The sequence below is a fragment of the Monodon monoceros genome, unplaced genomic scaffold (genome assembly GCF_005190385.1).
Source record: "Monodon monoceros isolate NGI ecotype Baffin Bay Population unplaced genomic scaffold, NGI_Narwhal_1 Super_Scaffold_1, whole genome shotgun sequence".
Lineage (NCBI taxonomy): Eukaryota > Metazoa > Chordata > Mammalia > Artiodactyla > Monodontidae > Monodon > Monodon monoceros.
The window spans coordinates 65,366,416-65,388,674 of record NW_021703765.1 but is presented as its reverse complement, the minus strand read 5'-3'; the positions used below and the strand labels follow the sequence as shown (position 1 = coordinate 65,388,674).

At 46.4% G+C, this 22,259-nt stretch overlaps 1 protein-coding gene across 2 annotated transcripts in view; it reads left to right on the top strand.

Moving 5' to 3' along the window:
- The window catches only part of ZNRF3 (zinc and ring finger 3), a 145,323-nt gene that overhangs the window by 2,870 nt on the left and 120,194 nt on the right, over window positions 1-22,259 (top strand). Inside the window, exon 1 of one of the 2 annotated variants that reach the window (XM_029221786.1) lies at window positions 10,723-10,755. The exons of the other annotated variant lie outside the window; for it this stretch is intronic. The gene's annotated coding sequence lies outside the window, so the exon portion shown is untranslated. Of the gene's footprint in view, window positions 1-10,722; window positions 10,756-22,259 lie in introns of those variants that run through there. 2 annotated transcript variants of the gene reach the window in all.

Sequence of the window (22,259 nt, the reverse complement as noted above, 5' to 3'; positions counted from 1 at the left end):
TGTGTGTGTGTGTGTGTGTGTGTGTGTGTGTGTGTGTGTGTGTGTGTCTGTGTGAGTGAGAGAGAGAGAGACAGAGAGAGAGAGATTCGAACCTTGGGATTAGTCACAGGAGTCTTGGTTCTCTCCTTGTGCATTTTAGGCTTAAATAACTTTCCCAAGGTCATCAGTGTGCTCTGGAAAAAGAGATTTTTTTTTGACATCTTCCTCTGTGAAAGTTGTGGAAACAATGTGTTGCTATGAAATGCTATTCATTACTTTTATTATCTTATTTATTCATGCAGCATTAAAGCCCATTTGCTTTGAAGTGTCAAGCATACAGTGTGAATGATGGAGGAAGTAATTACACTTCTCCCATAGTTCTGAAGTGTGGAACTTTAAAGGGTTCTTAGACATATTGATACATATTTCATCTTTGAACCAATTTGTTGCTATTAAGAGATCCTTATCTGAAACTTTCAGACTTGGTTGTTCAACTCACATGGTTAGTGATGTTAAATAAAGGCCCAATTAAACACTGGCTAGGGTATGTGGATTGGTTAAGCAAACAAAGAAAACTTGCATAGAGGTGAAAGATTGTTTCAAAGTGGAAATGCATCTTTTCCCCTCTTGAAGTCAGATATTTGGAAATGCTTGAGAAATTCATTTGTAGAAGACATCTGAATGGTAGGTTTTGTGTAACTTTAAAATCGGCCTCTCTGGATCCTGGGTTAAGTGATGAATGGTCTTGAAAGCACAGCTTGCTGAGAACATTTAAGAACTAAGCCAGTGGGACTTCCCTGGTGGTGCAGTGGTTAAGAATCTGCCTGCCAATGCAGGGGACGCGGGTTTGATCCCTGGTTCGTGAAGATCCCACATGCCGCGGAGCAACTAAGCCCGTGCGCCACAACTACTGAGCCTGCACTCTAGAGCCCGCGAGCCACAACTACTGAGCCTGCATGCTACAGCTACTGAAGCACGTGCGCCTAGAGCCCGTGCTTCACAACAAGAGAAGCCACTGCAATGAGACTCCTGCGCACTGCAAGGAAGGGTAGTCCCTGCTCACTGCAACTAGGGAAAGCCCGCACACAGCAATGAAGAGCCAACACAGCCAAAAATAAATACATTTATTAAAAAAAAAAAAGAACTAAGCCAGTGCCTTTAGCCATGAGGGGTGGGAGGAGAGCTGAGTGGTGGGTTAGAAAGGCTGAGTGAGGTCCTTAAATAGCCAGTGTTAACTAAGGGTATCAGAGACAATAATTTTAGGAAACTAATTCCTCTGCCTTGTTTCCCTGTCAGTTTGTTTCTGCAGTTTAGCATTTGATCACACACTTTCTTTTCATCTCCATTTTAAGTTTAACTTAACAGGCCTGCCACTAAAAATTGACTTGGCCTAATAGAACAATTGCGTGCTGACAGCTGGCCTGGATTTACACAAAAAGGGACTGCTGACTGTCTTGTCAGAAGGGCCTTCATAGGTTAAAACCAAGCATTTGATTTTGGGAAAAACATTAGGGCTGTGTTTTGTGACCTTGTGAATTCTTAGGGGCTCTTATTTTCTGTCTTGTTCTCTGAGATGCCCTGGGGTTACTAATACAGCTCTGTATGGAGATGAAGATGGGAGTGGGAGGTAAGTGTGGGGCCTGGAGACTAGAGAGGGTGGTGATGGCTTCCGTTTAGGAGCATTTGTTTTGTACCGGGCACTGTGCCAAGCACGTCATGTGTTTGCTCATCTAATCATTACTTTAACATGGACTGAACAACTGTTGTTAACCCATTTCACAGATGAGGAAACTGAGGCTGAGAAAGGCGATTTGACTTATTCGACCTCACACATCTAGCTCATGATAAAACCTGGGTTGAAACCCAGGTCTTTCTGGCCCCTTTCTTCCTATTATCGCCAAATAAATAGGACTTGGCCGGCTAGGTCTTGACATTAATTCACGTCTAATTTTTAAAATTATTTTATTTATTTAATTTAATTTTTTTGGCCGCATTGGGTCTTAGTTGCAGCATGCGGTATCTTCGTTGAGGCATGCGGGATCTTTCACTGTGTTGCGGGCTCTTTGTTGTGGTGTGTGGGCTTATCTTTAGCTGTGGCGTGGGTTTCTCTCTAGTTGTGGCACAGGGGCTCCAGGATGCATGGGCTCAGTAGTCGTGGCGCGCAGGCTTAGTTGCCCCATGGCATGTGGGATCTTAGTTCCCCGACTAGGGATTGAACCCGTGTCCCCTGCATTGGAAGGTGGATTCTTTACCACTGGACCACCAGGGAAGTCCCAAGTCTAATTTTTAACAGTCTAGCATAGGGGTTCTTAACCCGAGGGACACAGACTTCCAGAGAGCGCCTGTGAACCCCTGAAATTATACACACAATCCCGTGTATGTGCACTTTCATTTTCCTGAGAAGATACATAATTTTTCACCTTGGTGGGTTCTGTGATGCCCCTCCTCTCCAAGAGGAAAAAGAAGCACTCACCTAGTACCTGTCATCAAGTAGTGCATCACTGAGGATTTGAGTGGCGTGAGTTGTAGAGAGGTCTACAGGTTTATGTGTTTCCATCGAGCATGTTCATTTGATAGATTTCTACCAAAGCCCTATTCTGTACCAGATACTGTATTGCTGTTGTCTTCTGGAGTTCACAGTCCCTTATAGAGCCAGACGTGTGTGGATAAATGATAATTCTTCCCAACTGGGTTTCCCTACACAATAGAGCCCTTGGTCCTGAAGGCATCCATTGTCTCTAATGGATTAACTTCTCTCCTGTGCGTCTATCTGATAGTAGTTAAATGCATCATCCTTGGGAGAAGTGAGAAGATGGTCACTCCCAGAATTTTGTGCATTTTAATATCGAATCATTATGTTGTGTACCTGGAACTAACATAATGTTGTAGGTCAGTTATACTTAAGTTAAAAAAAATAAAGACTTTTCTGCATTTAGCTGGTGAAGGGCAAGAAGGTGAGGCTCAATGCAGGGTGTGAGAGTGCGAAGTGCGGATGTTTGTGCCTTTGCAGTAATTCACTGAAAATGAAACGGAGTGTCCGTCGATGTTGAAATGCCTTAAGAGCACTCCTTACATCTTCCTTGTGGACCTGGGCACAGGCCTATTTGCTTTTGTTCATCCCTGGGTCCCTGGTGCCTGCTGCTTATCAGACACTCACTATTAGTGAATGAATGATGGATTCAGAGTGGACACCAGGCAGACAGTGGGTCTTAATGGGCTTGGATTAATTGATGAGAACAACGTCATTTGCTTTGGCTATACATTCTGGGATTAGCTTTCCTTCTTGGTTGTTATTTACAGAAACTTGCTTGATTAGATGCAAAGAATGGTTCTGGTGGACCCACTGATATTATAATACCAGGTTGTATGAAAGTGACCTGTGTGTGTGCACATGTTCAGGGGCAGGGTACCTGACATAAAGGTCTGAAGACGTGCTTTTCGTGGTAAAACACTGATAATTGAGAAAGCCCTAATGTGAACAGCTGTTATGGATGGACAGACACATGGAGAATAGTTCACAGCCAAACCCTAGTGTCCCTGGGAATAACTGTAAAGGTTTGGTATTCAGAATCATCATTAACCTGAATATATGTCATGTGAAAACTTTGCTTCTTGATGGCGTTTCCCACGTCTGGACGATGTGGATTTGCAGTTCATGACAAAAATGACTTTTAAATCCATCTTAATAATCCGAAGAACCAGACTCAGCCCTTTAATGTGTTCGATAAGGAGACCAAGGTCCAAAGAAGCGAAGGGCCAGGGCCACATGGTGAGGTATAGATGACCCTGGAGAACTGTCTGGGTCTCCTGACTTCCAGGCTTGGGCCTTCATGTCATCCTCGGCTGCACCTCGTCTGAGTGTGCCAGGGAGAGCCAATAGAGAAGCGTGCTTTATGATCAGGTGTATAATTGGGGAAAGCCAGACCTTCTAAATCTGCACATTGGGTTTAAGTGGTTGCTTTTCTCCTTTAATTTAGATTTTGAGTCGCTCAGTTTTCCTCTGTCAGAGCTTTTAAAAATAGGTAGTAATGATCATATGCTTCTGCACGCCAGGCCTTGGGCCAGTGCTGTGCTTACACTTAATGTTAGGACGAGGTAAATGGGATGCCCCAGGTTTTCAGATGAAGAAACGAAGCTCAGAGAGGTGAAGTCACTGAGCAGGTCGGTAGCAGGGATCAGATTCAAACCGAGGTCTGTGTGATTCTAAGCCATTTCTGTTTTTACAAGACTGCTTCACTTGGCACTTCCTTCTGCTTGGGATGAGATTATGGCAGCTGATGGTGGAATTTAGAGTCAGTAATCCAGACTGATGGACCAAGAAATGAGTCTGTAACTTCAACTGAGAAAACCCTCCACTCTTAGAGATCTCTTCCCTCCCTGCCTCCCGCCCTTCCTTCCTTCCTTCCTTCCTTCCTTCCTTCCTTCCTTCCTTCCTTCCTTCCCTCCCTCCCTCCCGTTTTCTCTCTTTCTTCTTTTTTTAATCACACAGCCTCATTCTACCTTGTTTTTTCCACAAAGAGCCATTCTGCCAAGGTTGGGAAGAGGGACCAGTGACTTGAGTACACAACCGTCGCTCCGTGGCACGTCTGTTGTTGTTTGGCTTTGGGAAAGTTGGAATGGCCATGGCGCTCTGGCATTTAAAGGGATTTCTGACGTGAGACACACCTCCTTCCTGTGGCCAGCTTTTTAGAGCCACTTCGGAGCCTGCATGGCTTTTTCCAAAGAGGCCCCATCCTGTGTCCATCGCCTTTCTTACTTTACACAGTCTGCATGTTCCCTGTGATTTGAAATTTGATTTAAAAGATTGTAAGAACCTAAAGCTGTGGCTTCTCCCCGCTCATGCCATCCTCCTGGCTGTTAAACCTTCCCATAGGTCTGCATTTCCGCAATGGACAGGCATTCACTGCTGCCTTCTGTCCCCAGACCCTGTGCGGGGTGAGGCAGCAGGTGGGGACGAGTGAGACACTGGCCCTGCCTCCATGCAGCTGAGTGGAGGGGGTGGACAGCGTGCCAACCACAGGTCCTCTGGTGGAACACGCCTATGGGATACTGAGGGTATGCCTGGCCCTGGTGCTATGTGTAGACCTGGGCAACCCATTCTGAAGAAAAACGTCTGTAATGACACAGTACATGGATTTGCGCCTTCTGGCCCTTTCTGACTCATTTTTTTACCTACCTTTGAGGTTAAAGCTGATAACCCCTTCGTGGAGACGTGCCTTTATACCTGTCAAACAGGATGGGGAGGCTGTAAAGAGTAGAGGTTCTTTGTTCCATTTGCAGCTTGAATGAGATGTTTTAAAATCTGACTTTTAGCGGCTCTGTTGACTCATGATAGTGTGAAGAGAATGAGGTCAGCTGGCCTATTGTGGTTCAAGGGAGAGCGTTTTATTTTTATTACCCTTAAGATGTGTTGTAAGACTTGATATTAACCCCCTTCTTTCCCCAGCAGCCAGTCTGTTATGGTTGTTTAGAAACTCAGTGTGTAGAGCTCATTTGGTGAAAACAGACTTTGATGATTCTAGAAGTTTCACGGGGGAATTTATGTTGGAATGGGGACTTCTGGTCTCCTGGTGCAGAAGCTGCTGCATTTTAAAAATAGGAGAGTAGGGGTGGTGCTCAATTAGGTATGTGTATTCAGTGCTGTAAGAATTTAATTAAAACTTGATTTTCTACTTAAACCGAGTACCCTAACTTGTCAGCAGACATTTATTGAGTTCTTACCATGAATACAGCCTAGAGAAGAAACATATACACCCACAATACAGTTTGTGATTTACAGATGTCATTTTCATGATTTCTCCCATACATATTTGGGCAGTTGAATTAGCTGCACTTAACAGAGGAAACCAGGGCTGAGAGTGTAAGTAAGCTTCTCAAGGCCACAGAGCTGGGAGTGAACTTGGGTCACTTGAAGACAAAGCTCACTGACCCTCTTGCTTAAGGACCTGGGTGTATTTTGATACAATTTGGGCAAAAATGTTAGAATAGATTCATTTTACATTACTTCTTGTCAGGGCCAAAATTTTCCTTTAAAAAAAATCATCTAACTTATTTTTTAATTATAAAAATAATGCATATTTATTGTAGAATACTTGGAAAATACAGAAAAGTATGAAAAAGAAAATCAATCCTGCTGCCTACACATACTCTGTTAACCTTTTGTGTTTTGGTATAGATTTCCTTTCTTTTTTCCTATGAGCTTGGAGGGATTTTTAAGAAAATTGGAAAAAACATTACATAGTGTTTATAACCCTTCATGTACCTTAAGTATTTTCCTCTTACTAATAAATACTCTGAAACATTTTAGTGTCTTGTTTTTCTTTATTGTAAGTAATGCTGTGAGGAACATCTTTTCTCTGTCTCTTGATTGTCTTCAAAGAATCAAGTTCTAGAATTGGGACCACTGGGTCGAGAGGTATAAACATTTTTCATGCTCTTGTTATGTATTGTCAGTTTGCTCTGCAGAAGAGTGGATCTAGTTTACACTCCCCAACCAGGTCCACACACACCCACTCACAATGGGTAGTATCTGTTTCTTAAAAAAAAAAAAACCCACATCAGAAAACAATTTCATAAAAGTGAAAGGCTATATATTCCTATCACTTAGTAAATGGTAAAGTACTGGCTTTTTCCCTCTGCCATGAGGATCCGAGTTATGACCAATGTCCGCATCGAAGGGAAGGTACCTGGCGTGGTACCTGGGTCCCTCCCTTGTAGGTGTATCTGAGCACAATCCAGGAGCTGCTACCCTAGTGTTCTGGGCAGGGACACATCGGCTGGCCAGGCAGATGGCCATGCTCCGAGGCCTAGAGGCGACCTCACGGGAGGGACCACTGTGCTGTCAGCATACCCTGTGGCAACTGATTGTGGCCCAGGTGGGTGCTGCTGCACTTGATGTTTTCTGCCCTGTCTCTTTCCCCGTCCTCTCATTCAGAGTGATGCCGTCAGTTTGTGGTGGGCAGAGATGCATTAGAGCCAAGCACCAGACCGTCAGGGTGCCTCCAAACAGCAGGCCCATGGGCTGAAAATGGCTTCTTGCTATTTTGTTTGATCCCTGTTAAAAAAAATCTAGAAATTTTACATAATAATCTGGAGATTTGGCTCTTCCTGAAAAATGAAAAGATCTGGCAACGTTGGGCCCACATTCCCACGGGCGACAGCCTGCCCCAGTGGAATAACAGCTGCCCTCTTCACATGGGACACAGGCCCCAGTTTATAAGCCTCTGTTGCATTGCTGCGCGCACTGTAGCGATCCGGTGTCTACCAGTGCCTGGGTCCTGTGGGTATTGACGTTTGCCATCCATTCTATCACTGGAAGTTCTGGAGCTGAAAGCTTTTAAGTTGCACTTGGCAGGTCTCTGTTCTCTCCTTTCTCGGCCATTTGCGTTTCAGATGGCCATTAGTGGCTTTATGACACTTCACCAGACCATGTGAGCCTCAAGTTCTGCTACCGGGGAGGGCTGCACTGGCCCTAGGGTGACCAGAGTGTTCTCTTCACTTTGACATAGGTGCTTTCATTTTCTAGAGCCATTTGGCCTGTGCCTTCATTATGATCTTTGTCCCTTCTCTCTTTTTGCTCCTTTGTTTCTTTTGACTGCGAGAGTCCTTGATTGAGCTGGAGGGCACCCTGAAATGCTGTGGCTTTGCTCTCCTTTTACAGTGAGGGCGCTGTGGGCAGTCTCCTCAAGCCTTTGGTCACGAGAGGAGCTGGGGTTAGAACTTGGGTCTTGGTGTTCCCAGGTGCTGGTCTTTCTAGAGCGGCATCCCACTCTGATGCTCAGGTTCCAGCAAATCTTCCACATGCTTTAGGGGCCCCCATGAACTTTCACCCGTGTTATCTTGTTTCATCCTCCCAGCTAGGAGCACCTTCCCTGGATTCTACCCAGAAGGCCGTCTGCTGTTCAGGTTGTCCTGGTTGCCAAGGCTTGTCCCACACTTGACGTAGAATGCTTTTCTTTGTACCTATTGTATGCTTTTACTTAAATGCGTTTGACATTGTGTGTTCAGCACCTTTATACGATTTTTGGAACCATCAATGGGTACTCGGCGACTTGGCATCTTTTCAGAAAGTGCCTCAGTCTTGGAGTAGGTGGGAAGCAGGCAGCTAATGGCATGTAAAGAATGTTGCAAGCTTGACTTGCAAAGCCATTTCAAAATTTAAATCAAGGTAGCTTGTGGCCAAGTCAGAGGAAATGAACTTGCTCTTTCCTTGCTGACCTTACCGCTTCATGCCAGGTGCTGCCTAAGCATCTCCCTGCCTCACAGTCTCACTCCTCCCAGCAGTTCTTCCCCTCCCCACCGGATTCATCTTTCCAAACCTCTGATCTTGTCATTCCCTTGATCAAAATCTTTCAGTGCCATCCTGTTGTTTACTAGCGAGCTGAGCACAGAGATGGCCTGGGGTGCGGGCCTGGCTCCTGTGTGTTCCCGCCCTTATTTCCTGAATGGGTCCTGGGCTTTCTTCCCTCTGTGCCCTTCGTTTTGGATTGCCCTTCTGCGGGAATATGTTTCTACGCCTCCATGTTCCTGACCCCCACCTTTGCCCCCTACCCTCTTACCCTCTCTCCCAACGCTTTCACCTGTGGTCAAACTTCCAGCTCTTCCCATCAAGTGTTTCCAAGTTCTACTGGTGGGTTCCTTCGACTGAAGCACTCCATTTTTCACTTCTCAGCTGGTCTTCAATACCTTATTCTTTGTTTTCTTTTCCCCACAAAATCACAGCTCCCAGCAGAGTGGGCTTGTGTCTTACTCATCCCCCTGTTGCCTTGCAGTAAAACTCTTAAATATTTACTGAGCTGAAATTCTTCTAGATCATGATACTTTGGGATAGGGTAGTGATGGAGATGTTAGTGTAGCCAGAAGAAGACTTGGCTTTTTGAGGGAGAGCTTTCTGTGATTGTAGAAACAATTCACAAGACATGGGTGTGTCCTAGGGATATTCCAAGTAGTTGGGAATGGAGCAGACTCTGAAAATAATTTCACCTTGCCTCTGTTCTCCAGGCCTGGAAAAAGGAGGTGGGATCAGGACGTAGCACCATCTGACTCCTCCCAGGTTGGCGTGTGGCTGCCTGGGTGCAGTGTTCAGAGCATGCTGGAGAAGAGACATCTCAGCCTGACTGTAGACTTTTAGGGGGTATGTTTTATTTAAATATGAACAATATTTTGGTGTCACTTAGAAAACTGGCATTTTGGGGAATAGGAACAGTTACGTGTAGTTCCAGAATGACCCATCCTTACTTAAATTTATACCATATTGTTTCCTCGATCCCCCTCCCTCCAGCCTTGGAAGTTCTGGCTGAGCCTGTGTTTAGGTGCTGGATGGGAAGCAGTTTTAAAGGACTACAGTAGTATTTCTAAAGAGACCAGCACACTACGAGTGGAAGAAATTTAGATTTCAGTTTAATGAATGTGATTTTCTACTCTTTAAGGGCCCCACTATAAGCATTTGGGAATTATTAAGTTATTGCTTCATTATGTACATGTTGAAATTTTTTTGGGTTATTGTTGCTGTTTGTTGTGGAACAGTGGTTATTATATGGGTGCTGGGGCCTCCAGGAATATTCCAGAGTCTATCCATGACGTGTTATAGTTCACTTGTACTAGAGGGTTGTCATGCCTTTTCACGGCATGTCCACTCCGGAAATGTTCCAGTGCCCATCAGTAAATATCACCCTCACTCAGGGAGTTAAAGGAACAGCTAATGTGTAGTTTTGAAACTTTGGAGTTATTAGGTGTAAATCTCTAGGACACATATAAACTTGCTTGGCATTAAATGTGCCGTATGAGTGATTCAAGTTCGAGAGGCAATTTTTGCATTTCCTGACTCTTGTGTTTAAATTTGCAGTCTCAACATTGCATCACCATAGGATTTCACATTTAATGAATATTTATGTTGAGCCGAGTTCTATACAAATGCGATGGTTTCTGACTTGATTATAGCTTGCTGTGTGCTGTGGCCAGGAGTGCCCTACAGACAACAGAGCTGGCACACGTCTTAGCAAGCCAGGCCCTGGCGGATGTGGTTAGGGACCACAGTGACTGGTGCTCTGGTTGCCATGCCAACCTTGTTTTTGGAAGGGGGAGGCTCTGAAACAGCAATGGGATGGGGGTAGAATAGTTTTGAATATTCCAAGTGAAATTATTCCCTATATGTGTTCCTACAAGAAGATGTAGAAAACTCTAGAATTCTTACAACATGCTCAGATGACATTAATTTTCTTAATAATTAATTTTTAAAATTTACTTAGGCAAGGCTGTTTTAATTGTCCTCTTGCAAACTTGCCTAAGTTCACGTATAAATGTCTTCCCTACTTGCTGCAGGGTAAATAAGGAATCTTCTGTGTCTTACTATTTACAAACCCTTCCTCCCGCCTCCTGCCAGCATCCCTTGCCCTCTGGTAACTCTGATCCAGTAATGGCTGATTGTGGGAGGGGAAGGGAAAGAACAGTAGGCGGGATGGTTGGGGGACTCCCCCTCCCCAGCTCCTTATCCTCATTCCTCCCTACTTCCCATTTCAGGAAGGCTTATCCTCTCCGCTCCCTGATCGTGTATATTCAGCAAAGACCATGGTGACAGGTGCCATCACCCATAAGTGGGATCTTAGGATGCCCAGCTCTCAAGGTTTGGCATTCAAGAGCTGGGAGAGGAAGAGGAGTGATGTGTCTTGGCATCCAGCACTGGAATTCTGTCGGCCCCTTTGCATATGGTATCCCGCATAATTCTGTGGTGCTTGGTGGTGTGCAGTGAAAGGTCCAGAAGGGAATTGATCAGGCCTGGTAAGCCAGATGGGAGCCCCGGATGGCAGGATGGGATGGGATGCTTGGGCACCATCCTCTGTCCTAGAGCCGCTCTACAGAAGGAGACCCAAGCCACTGGAGGCTGGTCTTGTGCAGCTTCAGTAGCTCAGGCAGTCCCATGACGTAGAGGGCCTGTCCTCAAGGCTCATCCCACAGAAAAGAAAGCACCCCACCCCTTTGTAAATTTATTTATTTATTTATTTATTTTTGGCTGCATTGGATCCTCGTTGCTGCGCGCGGGGGCTACTCTTCGTTGTGCATGGGCTTCTCACTGCGGTGACTTCTCTCGTGGAGCATGGGCTCTAGGCACGCAGGCTTCAGTAGTTGTGTCACGCAGGCTCAGTAGTTGTGGCCCGTGGGCTCTAGAGCGCAGGCTCAGTAGTTGTGGTGTACGGGCTTTGTTGCTCTGTGGCATGTGGGATCCTCCCAGACCAGGGCTGTAACCTGCGTCCCCTGCATTGGCAGGCAGATTCTTAACCACTGCGCCACCAGAGAAGTCCCTGCCTTTGAATGAAAACTTACTATTTCAGAAGTGGATGCTGACCACACATCTAATCGTTGCTTGCTGACTTGGAGTCGCCTGTGTGACTCCCCAGTAGATTGTCTCATCTTCAGCACAGGGCTGGTGTCTCAACCTTTTAACATTTCCCCACTCCAACACAAAGGGTCCCGCTGCGTGAATTAGGAAAAGCTGTCCCTTCCTTAAGATACCTGGCTTCTGTTTGCCATAATGTGGATCTAGGATGACTCCAGAAGTGGACAGCGCCCCCTAGAGTTGTGCAGGCTTGAGGCACCTGTCTGCAAGTTGTTCCCTCCTCTCCAGCGCTTCTCTCTCAGAAGTTGTGATTTGCCGCTTCTAATTTCTGTAGTCTATTCCTAGAACACCAGGGAACCACGTTTGCCAGAATTGAGTGTAACGTTAAAAAACAAGATACCAAGGTGAGTAAGGAGTTTAGTACACGGATTCTTGACATCTCCTTTGGCTGCTTTTTTGCTTTGTGCTGACTGGAGTGGGGTCCTCAGGCCTTGGGTGCATTACAATTAAATGGATAGGCCTTTTGTGGAGCAGAAATGGCATCACCATTTTATGGGAGAAGATACACATGTCTTCCTAGTAACCAACTTAAAAATTAACTTTCTGTCTATAACCTGATTTGGGTGTAAGTTCTCTTTAGTTCTGTGTTACAACCTTGAACCAACTGTATTTGGGAGGAGTTGGGACAGCACTTCTGTGTCATGGGACATTGGTGTGGCTATTAGAAGCAGGAGTCTGCACCTTTGCTATGCAGACACCCAAGGTTTGTCGGGTTCCTTAAACTGTGTTGTAAATTTTGCAGAACCAAGTGGTTCTGGATTTCCTTTGCTGATGGGAGAGGCAGCAGAGCACCAAGTCTGGAGCCAGACTGCCTTGGCTTGGACCCGACTCTGCCAGTTACCTGCTGTGGAAAGGTGACTTTGCCTGTCTGGGTCTCAGTTTCTTCATCTATACAATGGAGTTGAGTTACTCACACCACGCTCTTCGTGTCTAGTGATGATAACGATGATGATGAAGAAAATAACATACAGAGTTACATAATGTTCCTCACATATACTAACACTTATGTTGTAGTTCCCAAATGGCTGGAAATTTTTATTCTAAAGTCGTAGTTTATCAAGGTTAAAGAATCCAAAGATGCTAGTCATTGACAAGAGAAATGATCATATTGTAGGTATCATTTCCAACATGCTCAGTGCTGACCACTTGCACCTGTGTCCTTTCTCCCCCTGGAAGCGCTCTGTGAGGGACCGGGGTATTCACACCTTGCTGATCCCTGGTTCCCTCTTTCAGCTCTGTGTCCTGGGCAGGGGTGGGGTGGGGGGCGGGGGGTGTGGGGGTGTTTGCTGCGGCTCCATCTGCTCACCCCTGCACGCTACAGCTAGATCACCGTCCAGGCTCTGAGCTCTGTCACTTGGGCCCGTGCGCACACACACACAGACACACACACACAGAAGCGTGTGAACTGCAAGTCGCTGCACAGGAGGCTGGGTTTCTAGGCCAGCCTGTCTGTTGTTCCTGAGGCCGCTTGGCCTGCACATGGGCATGACTGCTCGGAAGGGAAGCGGCGTTGTGGCTTGCTTCTCTGGATCCAGCCAGGTCATGTGGAATGTTGTGATGTGCTAAGGCTGTGCTCTGGGGTCCTAATTATGTGGGACCTGTGGCAGGCACAGGTGACTTCAATGCTTGATTTGATCTGCTGTGCAATTATGCCAATGCAAATACTGTATTAATCTTAACCCCCCAAGTTAGGCACATGGACTTTTTCTAAAAATGGGAATGATAGGAGTGCATTGTGGGTTTTTTTTTTTTTTTTTAATAACTCCCCCCACCGACTCTGCCAAGACTGTGCAGTGCATTCCTCTCCTTGAATGGAGACGGTAGTTTCCATCTCTGTCTACCCCCTTCTCGCACATTCCTGAGACTGGGTGACGGAAAGATGCCCCTTCCCCTTCTGTGCAGGTGTGTTTTCTCCTTGCTTTCTTCAAGAGGTACCGCTTCTTTCTACTTCAAGGCCAAAGAATCTTGCTCCTCAAAGGATCTGACATCCTGATGGAACTTTCTTAAATGGGGACTCTTCTGGTTTCTTTAGGATCCTGATCCTGAATGTGTGTAGGGAAACTGCTCGGTGACTTCCTGCAGTGACCTTGAGTGTGCCTGGTGGGGCTCAGCTGTAATTTCTCGTGAGGCACTCGAGCGAGGTCAGGGCTTCCACTCGACACCCTCGCAGTGTCTTAGGTGAAGGGCCCACTCACAGGGTAAGTAGAATGCATCTGGTATCAGGAAGTGAGGTCATTCTTACCTAGTCCAAACTGGAAAGAAGAAAAGCCTCTAAATAAGCAAGCAACCTAACCTCACCTTGAAAACAATTCTGGGCCAGCCTCCTCCCTTCTCTTCACTCGGCCTCTGAGCGGACCTGGTGGGATTTACCAGCTTTGAAGTCCTAAGGTGCTATTTTAATACTTTTCTTTTACACTGCAGGTTTCGAGACTGATTTAACTAGATTCTGGAGGGAGCTCACTTTACAGCATTCTTAAGAGCTCGGACAGTCTTGAAAGAGTTAAACTCTAATTAGCTCATTCCTAAGGTATTTAATGCCCTTATTAAAACTCAACTGCTCGTTCGCTTTTTTCTTTAGTGAATCAGATTTCTCGAGGAGCTGAGCCCTCACTCCTCAGATCACAGGCTCACATGTTGAAGCTGGCAGTGCTAGAGGCTAGTTCCTATCTGTGTGACAGCATTTTTAATTTAACAGGACCGCCTTTGATGTTCCCAAATATTTATAGGCAGCTTTAGATCATTTCAGCGTGTGCTTTCTTTTTCTTTTCTTTTCTTCTCTCTCTCTCTCTCTCGTTTTTTTTTTCAAACTGGAGCAAAAGTTCTTCCTCATGCAACAGCCTTCCTTTTATCCTGTTAGTTTATTTTTGTTTCCTTTGCAGCTTTGGCGAAGGCTCTTTGGCTGCATTCACACACACAGGATTGACTCTTCCTTTTGCTTCTTTGGTAAAGGCTACCTCTGTGTATCATCTGCCTGCTTGAGTTTGCTTAAAGCACTTCTCTTTGTCCCTTGACTTTCTAGAGACTGAGGTTTTTTCTGATTTGGATCAGGAATCTGCTCTCTGGCTGACCTGAAACCTTTTAGGTCCATGCAGAGGCCTGGGCAATGTGTGTGAAGGTGTCTCTTTATGGATGACCAGGCTGCGCTGTCCTACTCTGCCTGTGCGTCTTGACCAGGCCTCAGCAAGTTATGATTTATGATGTAACTTTGGCAGAGACTGTTGTAGCTGGGCAGGAAATACAGATAGACAGAACTCTGTTCTGATCATTGCAGGCTTGCTCCATTTGGCTTTGCTGGACTTCCTGGCCTAAAGTAATAGAGAATGGTCGACTTCAGACTCAGGAATGGGAAAAACAGAGCTGTGATGTAGATTTGTTAAACCATTAAGGAAAAGGAAAAGGAAACTTTGTACCAATCAAATCAAATGACAGGACAGAGGACAGTGGTTTCTCCAGCTTGGACTCTGGGTAAACACTCTGCTTGTGAAACAATCTAAGCTTTTTTTCTTACCTCTCAGCTGCTGTCACTTCCCCGGGCCTGGAACCTTTCTGTGGCTGCCTTCATCGCTGCTGGCTGCCTCCTCCTACATGGAAGGCTTTTGGGGCTGAAGGTCACATAGGTGGTTGGTGAAATATTTGAATGAATGAATACTGTGTCAGACACTGTCCTTGGAGCTTTACATCGTTGGTCCCACTAGATCCTCAGGACCATTCTGAGCGATAAGAGGTTCCATCCCTGTGTTTCTAGATGAGGACACCAAGGAGTAGAGAGGTTTAACACAACTAGTGAATGGAGAAGCTGGCCTGGAACACAGGACTGTGTTTCCAGCCTCACCATAAGGTAGTCTGAGGTGGGTAAATCCGATGGCGGTCTGCTGATCTCTTATGGCTAAAAACCTTTTACATCTAACATTAGCTGTGAGTTGCATTCTGAGAGTTCAGAGTTGACCAGACTTTTGCCACGTAAGGGGTACAGTAGTGGAGAGCAGCGTCCTGGAGTCAGGCCAGCATTTGCATCCCGGCTCTGCCACTGCCAGCTCTGTGACCTTGGCCAGGTCACCCAACCTCCCTGAACTACTGTTTCCTCATCTCTAACATGGGACAGTATAGCTTGTACCTCCAAAGGATTGTGAGGATTAAATGAGATAATATATGTAAGGCATCCAGTAAGTGCTTAATACGTGTAGTACCTGTGGCTTTGCTGCTATAGAATCATCACCCTCAAGGAATTCACAGTCCTGCCGGAAGGACAGTCAGGTAAAGCAGGTGAACGTGGTAGCTGCCGCAGAGATGTGCTAGTGCTTAGCACGGGCCCAGGACAGAGCCACCGGCTTGGTTTTCTGTCTTCTTTCATTCAGCAGATGCGGATTTAGTGCTTGCCCTGTGCGAGGCAGAGCTTTGAGTCACACTCCCCTCCCCCTCCTGAAATTTCCCTTTCCCTTGGGGGAATTTGGGTTAAAATGTTAATTGCTACCTGGAGAAAAATTTCCAGAAGTCATTTTCACTTGAAATCCTAAGGTGCCAAATGGGCATTTGACAGTTTATCTCTTATGGCTTTGTGTTATCCTTCAACTGTTATTTTAACCTTATCTAATTTTCCTGGTCTCTCATACATGAAAACGGTACTGTCCTTGAGAATGTACAAGCGACTTGCCGAGGGAGCAGGTGGTGATCCTTTTGTTCCTCACAGTGCCCAGATGGTGTCCGTGCCTTCTCATGGTCTGGTTCCGTGGGGATTTTGTTGATAAGATTTTGCTTTGATTTGGTTTTCCAACCCAGTGCCATATTCGGATTTGATTACCGGCACTGTAGCTTGTTTCTCTGCTTAGTTTCATTGTCTCTGTCATTGGCTGTCTGGAAACATAGGTCCCATTCTTCACCTCCCCACCCCTTCACAAGCCGCGGGGATGGTTGTGCAGGAGAACTTTTTAACCACCGTGTGCGTGGTACAGAGTGGATGGTTCATAACTTTCATTTGTTGAGTTGATTGATAACATATTTAACCAAATATGTTAAATATTTTTAACAAGTAGTACAATTGAACAAAAGATACAGTTGAAAGGCAGTTGCTATTGTCTTCTATATACTTTAAGAACCCAAATAAGCCTTTTTTCTAAAATAGATTTAAGGTAATTTCTGTGCCTTTCTCGTAGAGTTAGCGAGCTTTCAGTGGGAGGTTGGTGTTTTCTAAATACACTGTTGATTTGAAGCTAAGATGATGCTCTAACTACTTTTGGACCATGAACATAATGTTAATTTTTTACCTGGCTCTGTTTGAAGGTACCACCAGCATGGGTCAATCTATTCAGCATTGGTACCCATGCTTTCTTTAAATAGCATGCTTGGGCTTCCCTGGTGGCGCAGTGGTTAAGAATCTGCCTGCCAATGCAGGGGACACGGGTTCAAGCCCTGGTCCAGGAAGATCCCACATGCCACGGAGCAACTAAGCCCGTGCGCCACAACTACTTAGCCTGTGCTGTAGGGCCCACGAGCCACAACTACGTGCCACGTAGTTGAATTCTGTTGAAGAATTCAACACGCGCCACCACTGTTGAAGCCCGCGCGCCTAGAGCCCGTGCTCCGCAACGAGAGGCCACCGCAATGAGAAGCCCACACACCGCAATGAAGAGCAGGCCCCGCTGGCTGCAACTGGAGAAAGCCCGCGGGCAGCAATGAAGACCCAACGCAGCCAAAAATAAATTAATAAATAAATCTATTTTTAAAATAAATAAATAAATAAATCGCATGCTTAACTTCACATTAAAGTAGCTTATATTCAGCTAAATCAAGCACTGATTGACTTAGGAGGAGGGTTTGGAAGAAGGGTGAATGGGAGAGAGAAGGCAGCAGGCGACTGAAATTTGCTGCAGGTCAGCTCCATAGTGTCCATGAGAATTGAGCAAAGCCGATTTCTTTCCAAAGAACCCCCAACAACCCTTGATGTTTACTTACCTTCTCTTGGGCATCTTGGTGGCGTCCTTTTGTCTTTGGTCCCCAGTACACTCCAGCCATGGATAAGGATAAGGCAGTAGTGTCTGGAAGCACATCTCCAAGCAGTGTTGGGTAGTGTGCAAGGCTGTTTTGGAGGGGAGAAGTGGGCGTCACTAACAAATTTGGACAGAAAGAAGTCTAAGAGGGTTGAATTAGTCCCCCTGGGGCCTGAACGTGGAAATATTTATGTTTTCTAACAATACTTATGGACCATCCACTTGCCCCATGCCCTATGGGGTGTGTCTGCCCCGACTCTGGTTGTCAAAACTAGGAGCAAAGGCCATTGCACATCACACCCCTTCCTCCGGCTCAGTTGGACTGCCGCTTGCACAGTCAGTCGGACGCAGTGTGGTTTTGCTCAAGGAGGGGAAATCCTGCATTGATGATAACAGTGATAGGACCTGTGCTTGCAGTTTGGGTGTTTGTAATTGGGGATTAGAGCTGTCTGGGCAGGGAGCAAAGCTGAAGGTAATGGTCGAGTAGAGAGTGGGTTCCCAGGCCAGGCCTCGTGTCTCAGTTGGGCTTTTTAGGCACCCTTGCCTGCAGAAGGTTTTTTGGTTTTGAACCACTTTCCCAAACTCTGAAGCCCTTCCTGGTCTTAAGTCTGTGGAAACTTGCCCTTTGGGGATGGGCAGCACCTAGGAGCTGACAGCCTCTTAGTCTCGACCGTCCTGTGGCCTTCCTGTTGGCCTTGTTCACTGCCCTGCTGTGGACTCTACCTCTAGACCAGGACGGTTTTCACTTGTACTGATTTTCTCAGAAAATAATCAAACTAAAATTTGCTCTTGCTGGTATAGGATGGTTATGCAAATCAGGTCCATATGCTATGTTCCTGGAAATGTTCAGCAAAAAGAAGAAAAGGCCTTCCTCTGGCTCATGTACTTTCCTCATTTACGCAATGAACTTGATGAAATCTGGTTTGTGCCCGGGAGCCTCAGTTTCTCTGTTAGACTTTGGATCTGAAATGTAGTAAGGAGAAAGGTGAGGTAACGCAGTGCCGTCTTCTGTGGATTGGAGCAGCCCCAGTGTCTTCACCGAGGTCTGCCCTGTTCCTGTGTTCTTGGGTACGGCGGTAAGGAAGCCTCGGGTGTATAAAGGTGTGTCTGGCCGTGCTAAGTGCCTTCTTTCCTGGAGCGGTTTGATGGATACGGGCTTGACATCTTCTGGATAGTGTTCACAGAATCACTGCCGGCCTCCTTCTGAGTGTCTGGGGGCATGGGTAGGGGGGAGGGCTTATGGGCCAGTGGGAAAGCCAGCATGTGTCCCTGAGATGGTGACATGGCTGGACTGAGTACCACATGCCTGGGGTTGCGGGAAAGTGCCTAGAATTGCTGAGAAGCTCCTGGGGGCGGGCCTCCAGCTGGGTTCTTAAAGAAGGCTGCCGCTTGGATCTTAGCCCTGCCAGCCTGTGGGTGGGTGGGTGGGTAGGTGGGGGGCATTCCTTGCTGAGACCCAGGCTGGCTTGGCATCCGATGGGGCTTTTCCTAGCTTGTGGGGGTAACAAGTAGACCGGAGGCCACCTGGTGTGTAACGTGCTTGTGGCAGAATGAGGCATGGCTAGGAGACAAGACGCCCGATCTGCTCCCCGATCTGTCACTTAAGTGAGACCCGAGGGGAGCCAGCCTCCCTGAGCCTCAGCCCACACATCAGTAAACTGGGTGAGATGCCTGGGGGCTTAGATCTGTGTGCCCGGGGTGGGGGGTGGGGCAGGAGCAGGAAGGGGGAGAATCACCCAAACTGGACACCCAAACTGGAGAACCAGGGAGGGAAATGAACTTCAGGGGGCGAGTAGGGGATGGACAGGAGGGGCTTTCAATGTCAGGGAAGGTGTTTGACTTTTTTTGTAGAGACTGATTGGTCCCACAGCCACGTGCGGTAGATGAGGTCTACGTGCACGGCCAGATTTTTGATAACACCACCTCCCCTGGTCTGTGTTCCCCAGCAGCACGGTTTGTAATCACACCAGCCTGGAGCCTCAGTTGGGAGCTGTGCTCTCCTCTCCTGAGAACAGCCTGGAATGTAAGGGAGTAAGTGGCATTCAAGTGAAAACCTTGAATTCGCTTTATTAAAGATAAATAAATTACATGCCAGCTTTGGCCTTTAACTGTTATTACTAACAGATTGCTCTCCACCCATACTCTCAACCATTCATGACACCCTGGGGAAATTTGCTGTTGTGGCTCTTTTTTCCGAGAGTTTTTTTTAATCTACCATGAGTGCGTAGAAACTTCGGGAGGGCAGTTCATCAGCTGCCATTCAGGTTCTGCCCATAACCCATCAGTTGGGGCTCCATCTGTTAACAGTCCTGGGTTTCAGAGGAGAGATTTCGAGGTCCGTTAGGATTAGGCAATAGAGTGACAGGGTGGTTTGGACATTTTTCTGGTTATTGACAGTCCTTACTGTGGCTTCTCCCAAATGAATGAGGAATATATTTTTCTAAATCCAGCCACTGAGCCAAATGAGCCACACTAGGATAAACTCTGTTTGTTTACAAATTATGTAAGAGAAGGGCCTGGCCATTAAATTCTTCTGGGCCAGAATTCCTACCCCTCTTCAAAGTTGTAATCAAACTAAACAAACACTTTCCACAGGAACTAACTCCCTCCTGAGAAACAGGAGCAGATGCTCCTGGGAGGCCTTTAGCAACTTTGGAATGTTTAAAGTAGAAATATGTAACCAAGGTGAAGTTGTTCCAGAAGCGTTTCTTGCTCTGGCCAGGACCAAAGCACGTGTCAGCTTTTTAATTTAGGGCAGGAGGTGCAGAATGATCTGGGCCAGTCCAGGCGGAATTTTCTCTAGGATGTTTAATTTTCTATTTTCATCTTCCCCTGCTTCTCATAATTTCAGCTCTTTGTGACCTTTATTCCTTTCTGCTTAAGTAACTTTTTTTTTTTTTAGCTTGATCCTTATCTCTTAGCTATGCTGGATTACATCTGGGGATCAAGGAACCCTCCTCCTAACCAAAGCACTTAATTATTGCTTCTCTGTCCCTAGGAAGGATGTCAGGTGCAGAGCAAACACTCCAGGGGAGGGAGACAGAGGCTGCCTTGCCTTTGTTGCTGTCCCATAAGACGTGCTTCTGGGGATAGGCAAAGACCATCAGACTCAGGGACAGAGAGAGTTTCCCAGCTCTTACTGATTTGGGTCTTTACCAGCTGGCTTAATTTATTTTGGTTTGGGTATGCTGTGAATTTTTAGGGCCTCAGGCACACCTGTATTAAAATAGAGGTACAGTTTCTAATGCCAGATGCAGATTTCTCTGGATTATGCCTCAAAATGAGCTTTCTTCAAGGCACCTTCTGAAGGATACCAGTCCTACAGAATACTCTGGAAAGGGTTCCTTGGTGAGCTAACTTTGAGAATGCTGTTTATCATCATTGCCTCTTGGAGATTTAGACTGCACAGTAGTAATAGCTCTGAGAAATACTGCTGAAAAGGAATTTAAATGAACTCTATTCAAGCTGGCATTTTGCAAATATCCTTGATCCTAGAACTCCTTTTTCGAAGGCCCCAAGGTGCTGGGGAAATTCCACTCTCAAATAGCTTGTGTTAGGTTGGTTTATGGGCCGGTCTTGTCCAGTTGGTGTCCCACTGGATTATGAGCGCAGAAGCCCAAGACTGTGTTGATTTCCAACTTCCCACAGGGCCCTGGGATACAGTTGTGCCCACCAAGAGCGGTCAGAATGCCTTTCAGCTGTGATGGGACCTTTTTTTCCATTTGGGCTTAGCAGGTTTGTGGTCTTCTCTGTACTTGGGTGATGGATGGGGTAGGGGTCGGAGTATAAAAGAAGCAAGAAACAGCACCTCTCTTTGAAGAATTTAATTTCTACTAGAATGGGAAGATTCATGAAAGAGTTAAACAGAAATACCTTCCAAGCGGATAGGAAGTGATACCAAAAAGCAAGCTTAGCACCGGGTCCAAGCAGCCTGTCCTCTGGGCGCTTGTCAGGGGTGGGAAGGAGTGCGTGTGTTGCAAGAGCTGTGGGGAGATAAGATAAAGGAGCACCCTGGCAGCTGGGACGTCCTAAATGACTTGTCATTAGACTCGGCCCTGTGTTTAGCACATGTTCACGCGGAACAATCCCTTAGACTCCCCCAAGGTTGGCGTGTTAAGAGTTGGATGAAATGCAGCTCTGAGAGCTCTCTGGAAGGGAGCTGTCTCTGGCTGCTCTGCTGGATTTGGGGTTGGCCACCCTCCCCAACTCTGACTCTTTAAGCTGTGAGTTTGGCTGCCGGGTTTTGGGGGCCAGCTGCCTTGGAGGCGCTGGGCTGAGGTGAATGGTTGTGCATTTTTCAACTTTGTCTACCTTGGTTAATGCACAAAAAGATTAAATACGCATTTCTGGCTCTAGTTGCCTTTAGGAAGAATGTGACGTGAGCAGGGCTGAGATGCTCCTCCCCCTGTGAGGTGCTAAGAGGAGACTCCAGATGAATTTAAATTCTTCTCCAACAACGTGTCACATTTCATAGAGTGTTGACATAGGGCTTTTTTTTTTTTTTTTAACTTTTTAAAGTTGGGTTGACCTACCTGATGGATATTGTCAGCAGCTAAGTTCTCTCCATAGCCTTGGGCATCCAGCCCTTTGCCTCAGTGGCTTTTGATGAGGCCCCAGGCTCTGCTACTGCACTAAGGGTGGGGCTCAGCCCCTCCTCAGCTTCCCCCCTCAACACACACACACCCCTTAAGGAAGCATCCTCTTCTTGCAGGGTGCTGATTGTCAGAAAGTTCTTCCTTACACTGAATCAGACTTCTGTGCCTTGGTTCTGGTTCTGCTTTCTAGAGTATATTAGTGTCCTAGGGCTGCCAGAACAAAGCACCAAAGAGTAGGTGGCTTATACAACAGAAATTAGTTTTCTCACAGTTCTGGAGGCTACAAGTCCAAGAAGAAGGTGATGGCAG